Source organism: Phocoena phocoena, chromosome 19 (assembly GCF_963924675.1).
Source record: "Phocoena phocoena chromosome 19, mPhoPho1.1, whole genome shotgun sequence".
Lineage (NCBI taxonomy): Eukaryota > Metazoa > Chordata > Mammalia > Artiodactyla > Phocoenidae > Phocoena > Phocoena phocoena.
In genome coordinates this window covers 21,527,647-21,535,978 of record NC_089237.1, presented here as the reverse complement: position 1 = coordinate 21,535,978, position 8,332 = coordinate 21,527,647, and positions in this window count along the sequence as shown.

Genomic DNA, 8,332 nt, shown 5'->3' with positions numbered 1-8,332 from the left:
TCAACCACTGCGCCACCAGGGAAGCCCAAGTACATTTTTTTAAAATTTATTTATTTTATTAATTTATATTTGGCTACGTTGGGTCTTCGTTGCTGCGCGTGGGCTTTCTCTAGTTGCAGCAAGCGGGGGCTACTCTTCTTTGCGGTGCACGGGCTTCTCATTGCGGTGGCTTCTCTTGTTGTGGAGCACGGGCTCTAGGCGGGCGGGCTTCAGTAGTTGTGGCGCGTGGGCTTCAGTAGTTGTGGCTCGTGGGCTTTAGAGCACAGGCCTAGTAGTTGTGGCACACGGGCTTAGTTGCTCCGCGGCATGTGGGATCTTCCCGGACCAGGGCTGAAACCCATGTCCCCTGCATTGGCAGGTGGATTCTTAACCACTACGCCACCAGGGAAGTCCCTTTTAGTACATTTTGAAGTAAGTTGCAGACAAAGAGTACACTTCCTCCTAAATACTTCAGCATGCATATCATTAACTATAATTAGATATTCAGTTTTTACAGTGTTTATGTTAAAGTTACATTAAGTGAAATGCATAAATCTTAGGTGTATGTTCACTAACTCTGTGTAACCCAAACTTCCAGCAAGAAATGGAACATTGACATCATCCCTCATTCCCCTTCCCAGTTAATCTTTGTCCCTCCCCCCAACAGGCAACCACTTTTTCTTAGAAAATATTTATTTATTTATTTTGGCTGTGCCGGGTCTTAGTTGTGGCATGCAGGATCTTTAGTTGCGGCATGTGGACTCCTTAGTTGTGGCATGCATGAGGGATCTAGTTCCCCGACCAGGGATCAAACCCAGGCCCTTGGCAGTGAGAGTCCAGAGTCCTAACCACTGGACAACCAGAGAATTCCTGCTATGAATGTTTCTGTCTAGGTCTTTTGTGAGCATATGTTTTCATTTATCTTGAGTAAAATCCTAAGAATGGGATTGCTGAGAGGTAGGTCAATATATTTTATTTTATGCAACTGCCAGACCTTTTCCCCAAATGGTATATACCATTTTATATTCCCACCAATTTGCTTGAGAGTTGGTATCTGGTATTGTCAGTCTTTTTAATTTTAGACATTCTGATACATGTGGAGTGTCACAATGTGAGTTTAATTTGCATTTTTCTGGTAACTAATGATATTAAATATTTTTTCTTGGGTTTATTGGCCATTTATTTGTATCTCCTCATTTGTGAAATGTCTCTTCAAATCTTTTCTCTATTTCTTAATTGGATTGCTTACAATCTTTTTACTTTCAGGTAGTAAGAGTTCTTTACACATGCTGGACACTAGTTCTTTGTCAGATATATATTTTGCACATAATTTCTCCTAGTCTAGACTTGCCCATTCATTTTCTTTTGATAGGCAGACACTTTAAATTTTGATGAAGTCTACTTTATCAATATTTTCTTTTACGCTTCTTGTGTCCTCTTGGTAAAGGAAAAATTATTCATGACACTTGTTAAAGAATAATGTTATTTAAGATTAGAGCCAATAGGGACCACTGCAATGGGGTCTTGTAGTGGGAAAGAGATTGGGCTCGACTCTGAATGAAACACGGACAAGTGGGAATTTACAGCCAAGCAGCAGCGCAGGGGTTAGTGGATGGAAAATCACTAAGAAAAAACATCAGGGGCAGGGATAGAATTCTGGCTAAACCAACTAAAGGCAGGCCAGAATGATCACACATCACCTGCAGGATGATGGGGGATGAAGGACCAGGTCAGATATGGTGGAGGGGGGATTCTGATTCTAACTAAACTGACTTCGCAAGATTCTTGCTAAAATTGGACAATGCAGAGAGGAACACGGAAGTCCAAAAGTCAAGGCTTAGTTTTGAGAGAACTCAGAAGAGCGTGCATGCCTAAGTTTGCTCATGGAGAGACTCCTAGTCATGCACTAAGAAACCTTTGCCTAGCCTAAAGTCAGAGAGATATTTTCCTATGTTTTCCTTTAACATCTTTAGGTCTATGATCCTTCTAGAATTAATTTTTTTGGAGACAATCATTTATTTATTACACAGGACAAGGTCATTTAAACAGGGGGACATCATAAAAATGTGTTCAGCCTGGGGTTGCAAGCATCAATGCTCACAACTCCAGTGGAAAGAGGCCACATACAACCAGGAAGGTATTGACATGCCACTCAAAAACAAGCCACACTGCTTAGGAAACTATTAGAGAGTGTTAAAAAAATAAACAACAGGCTCCCAAATGGAGTCACTTGTGCTAAGTCTCACATCAGCAAACCAAGACTTAATACCTAACGTAACTGCAGTTTCAGCTTCTCCCAGGAATGTGACCAATCTGGAATTACCTGGTCAACACTAGTGAGGTAATCTACTTGATAGACCCCCCCAACTATCCCCAAAGAAAGGTGACCTTGCCTGAAACAATCCATTCTTTGCTAGAATAACTTCCTTGCTCTGCCCCCTTCCGCCTATAAAAGTTTTCCATTTTTGTACAGCTCCTCAGAGCTCCTTATGAATAGTTATATAAAACCAACTAGATCTTCAAATTTATTCAGTTGAATTTTTCTTTTTAATAGGAGTCACAGAGCATAATAATAGTCTCCAGTTCGCCAATCTGCATTTTCTGTGGCTGGGTCATTAGCCCATAGCATTTGCCTGGTGTTGTGGTTATTAAGAAGGAGACTTCCTGTATTCTAGAGAGCCTTGAAGAGTACACACTTCTGGATGTCACTGAAATCATAGTCAACTCTAGGCTTAACTAGCTCACATCCCTACATTTTGGGTCTACCCTAGGTAGTGATGAGCCATCTCTTTTTGGAATTTATTTTTGTGTATGGTATGAGATTCATCTTCTTCCATATGGATATCCAGTTATTCTAGCACCAATTTTTGAAAAGACTTTTTATCCCCATTGAATTATTTTGGTGCCTTGTTAAAAATCAAATGACCATATAAGTGGGATCTATTTCTGGGCTTTCGATTCTCCACCACTGATCTATTTGTCGATCCTTATGGCAGTACCATCTGTCTTGATTACCATAGCTTTATATAAAGTATGGAGAGCAGGCAGTATTAAGTCGCTCAATTTTGTTCCTTTCTTTGAAGATGACTTTGGATATTCTAGGAGTTTTGTATTTCCGTATAAATTTGAGAGTCAGCTTGACAACTTAAAAATGCTGGAATTTGATTGGGATTGTGCTGTTTTTATGGGTCTGGAGAACTGACATCCCCTATCATTGCTGAGTCTTCTATATGTGAACATGGTATATTCTTTTATTTATTTGAGTGTTCTTTAATTTCAGCAGTGTTTTGTAATTTTCAGAATAGAGGTCTTGCCCATCTTTTGTTAAGTTCATTTCTAAGTTTTTGTTGTTGTTGTTTTGTTTTTGTGCGGTACTCGGGCCTCTAACTGTTGTGGCCTCTCCCGCTGCGGAGCACAGGCTCCGGACGCGCAGGCTCAGTGGCCATGGCTCACGGGCCCAGCCGCTCCACGGCATGTGGGATCTTCCCAGACCGGGGCACGAACCCGTGTCCCCTGCATCGGCAGGCGGACTCTCAATCACTGCGCCACCAGGGAAGCCCCCCTAAGTATTTTTTAAATATTTACTTGGTTGCACCGGGTCTTGGTTGCGGCACGTGGGATCTTCGCTGCGGCATGAGGGATCTTCTTTTTTTAGTTTATTTAATTTATTTATTTTTGGCTGCACTGGGTCTTCGTTGCTGCGCACAGGTTTCCTCTAGTACCGGCGAGCAGGGGCTACTCTTTGTTGTGGTGCACTGACTCTAGGCACGCGGGCTTCCGTAATTGTGCCACTTGGGCTCAGTAGTTGTGGCTCGCGGGCTCTAGTGTGCAGGCTCAGTAGCTGTGGTGCACGGGCTTATTTGCTCTGCGGCATGTGGGATCTTCCCGGACCAGGGCTCGAACCTGTGTGCCCTGCATTGGCCACCAGGGAAGTCCATGAGGGATCTTTTAGTTGCGGCATGCAGGCTCTTGGTTGCAGCGTGCATGTGGGATCTAGTTCCTTGACCAGGGATCGAACCTGGGACCGCTGCATTGGGAGCCCAGTCTTGGCCACTGGACCACCAGGGAAGTCCCAGTATTTGTGTGTGTGTGTGTGTGTGTGTGAGACGCTATTTTATTTTTGATAGATTTTTTTTCTTTCACTTTTATTCTTTTTTTAGCAAGAAAAAAAATTATTAAAAGAATAGCGAAGGAATTCCCTGGCAGTCCAGTGGTTAGGACTTGGTGTGGCTTGGCCAAAAAAAAAAGAATAGTGGAAAACTTACAGATATTGAAAACAAACTTATGGACACTAAAGGGGAAACGTGGGGGAAGGGTTAAACTGGGAGATTGAGATTAACATATACACACTACTATATATAAAATAGATAACTAATAAGAACCTACTGTATAGCACAGGGAACTCTACTCAATATTCTGTGATAACCTATATAAGAAAAGAATCAAAAAAAGAATGAATATATATATACATATATAAAACTGAGTCACTTTGCTGTACATCTGAAACGAATACAACATCGTAAATCAACTATACTCCAATAAAATTTTAAGAGAGAGAGAATAGTGGAAATGACTCATATGTCCATTAATAGAATGGGTAAGTAAACTGTGAGAGTCAGACAATGAAAGATGACAATGAAAAAAACAAACCACTGATAGAGACAACAACATGAATATACCTCACAGACCTAATCTTGAGTTAAAGAACCAGAGAGTATGCACTGAGCATGTGCTGTTAATTCCACTTACATAAAGTTCAGAACCATGCAAAACAGATCTATGGTGTTCGTGTCAAGACGCTGGTAACCGTTAGTGGCAGAGGGACTGCAAGGGCACCTGGTGAGGGATGCTGCATGCTGGTTACCCAGGTGTGCTTGGGGTGGGATGTTCATTGAGTTGCACACTTGATATGTGCTCTTTTCTGTGTGTGCATCAACGAAAGTCACACAGAAAGAAATCAACACAGAGCTGCTCGGTAAGGCAAAATGTCACCCCTAAGTGCTCAAGAAGCAGGGTTGGGGCTGTAGGTCCAAGCATGCTTCCCAAACCTGGAACAGAACTTGAATGGGCACCTCTCTGTTGCTGTAGCTGAGCACTAAATGCAGCTGTTTGCTTGGGGATGCCTCTGCCTGGGTTATGCCCACATCAGAGCCTAACATTGGATTATTTATGCATTTGTTTATTTTCTGTCTCCCCAACTAGGGTGTGATCTCACTGCAGGCATGTAGTAAACACACAACAAATATTTATTGGATGTATTTGTCTCTATATCCTTCCTTCCCTGAGCAGAATTTGCCTTCTCATGGATGTATTCTTTCACCTATATTCTTTTCTTGCAAACATCCATCATCTTATATAGATACAAAATAAAAGAAATAGAAAAATTTTTCCCTATGATGAGAAGTCTTAGGATTTACACTTTTAACAAATTTCATATACAACAGTGTTAATTATATTACTCATGTTGTACATTACATCCCTAGGACTTATTTATCTTATAACGGGAAGATTGTACCTTTGACTACCTTTGTCCAGTTCTCCCCACACCCCACCTGTGGTAACCCCAAATTTGATCTCCTTCTTTATGAGTTTGTTTGTTTTTAATAACTACATTATTTTTCAGAATCCAGCAGCTTTTTAAAAATATTTATTTATTTATTTTTGGCTGCATTGGGTCTTTGTTGCTGTGCACGGGCTTTCTCTAGTTGCGGCGAGCGGGGGCTACTCTTCGTTGCAGTGTGCAGGTTTCTCATTGCAGTGGCTTCTCTTGATGCAGAGCACGGGCTCTAGGTGCACGGGCTTCAGTAGTTGTGGTACACGGGCTCAGTAGTTGTGGCTTGTGGGCTCTAGAGCGCAGGCTCAGTAGTTGTGGTGCATGGACTTAGTTGCTCCACGGCATGTGGGATCTTCCCGGACCAGGGCTCAAACCTGTGTCTCCTGCGTTGGCAGGTGGATTCTTAACCACTGCGCCACCAGGGAAGTCCCTGTTTTTGAAGAATAATTGACCTACAACACTGTGTAAGTTGCTGGTGCGCAGTATAGTGATTCAATATTTCTATACATTTCAAAACGATCACCACTGTGAAGCTATTTTATTATTATTTCTTTTGTCCGCACCACATGCTCATGGAATTTAATTCCCCCACCAGGGATCAATCCTGGGCCCTGGTAGTGAAAGTGCTGAGTCCTAACCACTGGACTGCCAGGGAATTCCCCACTAATTAGTTCTTGTAGCTGTTGTATACGGAGTCGATATTTACTTAAATTTATTTGAAAAAGAAACTTTAACAGAAAATCAACCCTTTGGAAAAAAGTCTAGCAGTTCCTCAAAAGGTTAAACATAATTACTGAAGCAGAGCAGGACCCTGTGGTCCTTCCCTGCCATAACCTCCGCCTGCCTTTTGTCTGTGAAAAAACTTTAGCCAAAGAATAAGTTTAATCAGAGAAATAAGATAGTTTAGTCATTAAACATAGTCAAGGACTATAGATAATATTCTGAGCCACGTCCTGTGAGCTGTCTTGTAGATACTGAACGCCCCCCCCCACCCCGAGAAGTTAACTACATGATGACCAGACTATAGCCATGACATAAGCTGCTACAATTCCGAGAACTGGCTTCAAGGAAATGGGAACAAACTGACCCTGGAACTGAAGATTAACTATACTTACAACAATCAAGATGATGCTGGTCAGACCACCGCAGGACCAATTTTAAGATAACTGTCAGAGCTTTCTGCATGTAGCCCCCTCCCTCCATCTACAAAGGCTCTTGCCCACTGATTGTCAGTGGTGGGGAGTCAGCCTTTGGACAGGAGTCTGCCCTCCCCCCGGTTGCCAGCCTTCAAAATAAAGCAAATTTTCCTTTCCACCAACCTTGCCTCTTTATTGGCTTTTGAGCGGTGAGCAGCCGGACCCCACTTTCAGTAACATTACCAAATGACCCAGCAAGTCCACTCCTCAGTATATATGTAGGTTAAATGATAACATATATCCATACAAAAACTTGTACATGAATATTCATAGTGATGAAATAAAACTCATATTTTATAGCAAGAAAAATTTAAGCAGAAAATTTGTCTTTGCCCATTTGAGCCTCCTCCCCCTCCCCTTTAGTGTGCGTCTGCATTAACCAGATCTCTTTAGAGATAACATTCCTTCTTAATCTCATCAAGGGTCACAACTCCTTAGGAGATAACCTTCCTTCTTAATCTTGTGACCCGTGGCCCACCCACTACTTGCTTTGTACCTGTAGACCTGGATTGTGTAAACTGTCATTTAATGTACAGTCCTCAGTGTCAAAACCATATATAACTGTGCTTTGACCTCTAATGGGCAGAACATTTCTCAGAGCTTTCTGAGAGGCTGTTCCTGGGTTATAATTCTCGATCTGGCTTGAATAAAATTTTCCATTTCCTTCTTAGATCAACTATTGTTTTTCTTTGACGGTAGCAGCATAAGAGCCAACACATGGAAACAGCTCAAATATCCATCGACTGATGAATGGCCAGACAAAAGTGGTATATCCACACAATGGAATATTATATGGCCATAAAAAGGAGTGAAGTCCTGATACATGCTACAACATGGATGAACTTTGAAAACCAGTATGCTGAGTGAAAGAAGCCAGTCACAAAAGACCACATGTTATATGATTCAATGTATATGAAATGTCTAGAACAGGCAAATCTATAGAGACAAAAAGTAGATCAGTGGTTGCCTAGAGATGGATAGGTTGGAGGGAATGGGGAGTGATTGCCAATGGGTATGGGGTTTCTTTTGGGGTTGATGAAAGTGTTCTACAATTGATTGTGGTGACCATTTCACAACTCTGTAAATATACTAAAAACAATTGAATTGTACATGTTTGATAGGTAAATTTATCAAATACGAATTATATCAATAAAGTTGTCATTAAAAAAGGAAAACCAATATCACTTGCCATAAGTAGAATGGAAAATCAAATACAAATTATTAAACACTAGTTAGGGAATTCCATGGCGGTCCAGTGGTGAGGACGTCATGCTTTCACTGCCCAGGGCCTGCTGCGTGACACAGCAAAAACAAACAAAAAACACTAGCGGGCTACACTGGTGGCGCTGTGGTTGGGAGTCCGTCTGCCGATGCAGGGAACGCGGGTTCGTGCCCCGGTCCGGGAGGATCCCACATACCACAGAGCGGCTGGACCTGCGCGTCCGGAGTGCTCTGCAGTGGGAGAGGCCACAGCGGTGAAAGGCCCGCGTACCGCAAAACAAACAAACAAACAAAAAAAACACTAGCAAGATAGTTACATCTACTCCCTTTGATTAAAAAAAAGAGAGGATTCAGAAGTGTTAGACAGTTGACACCAAAGAAA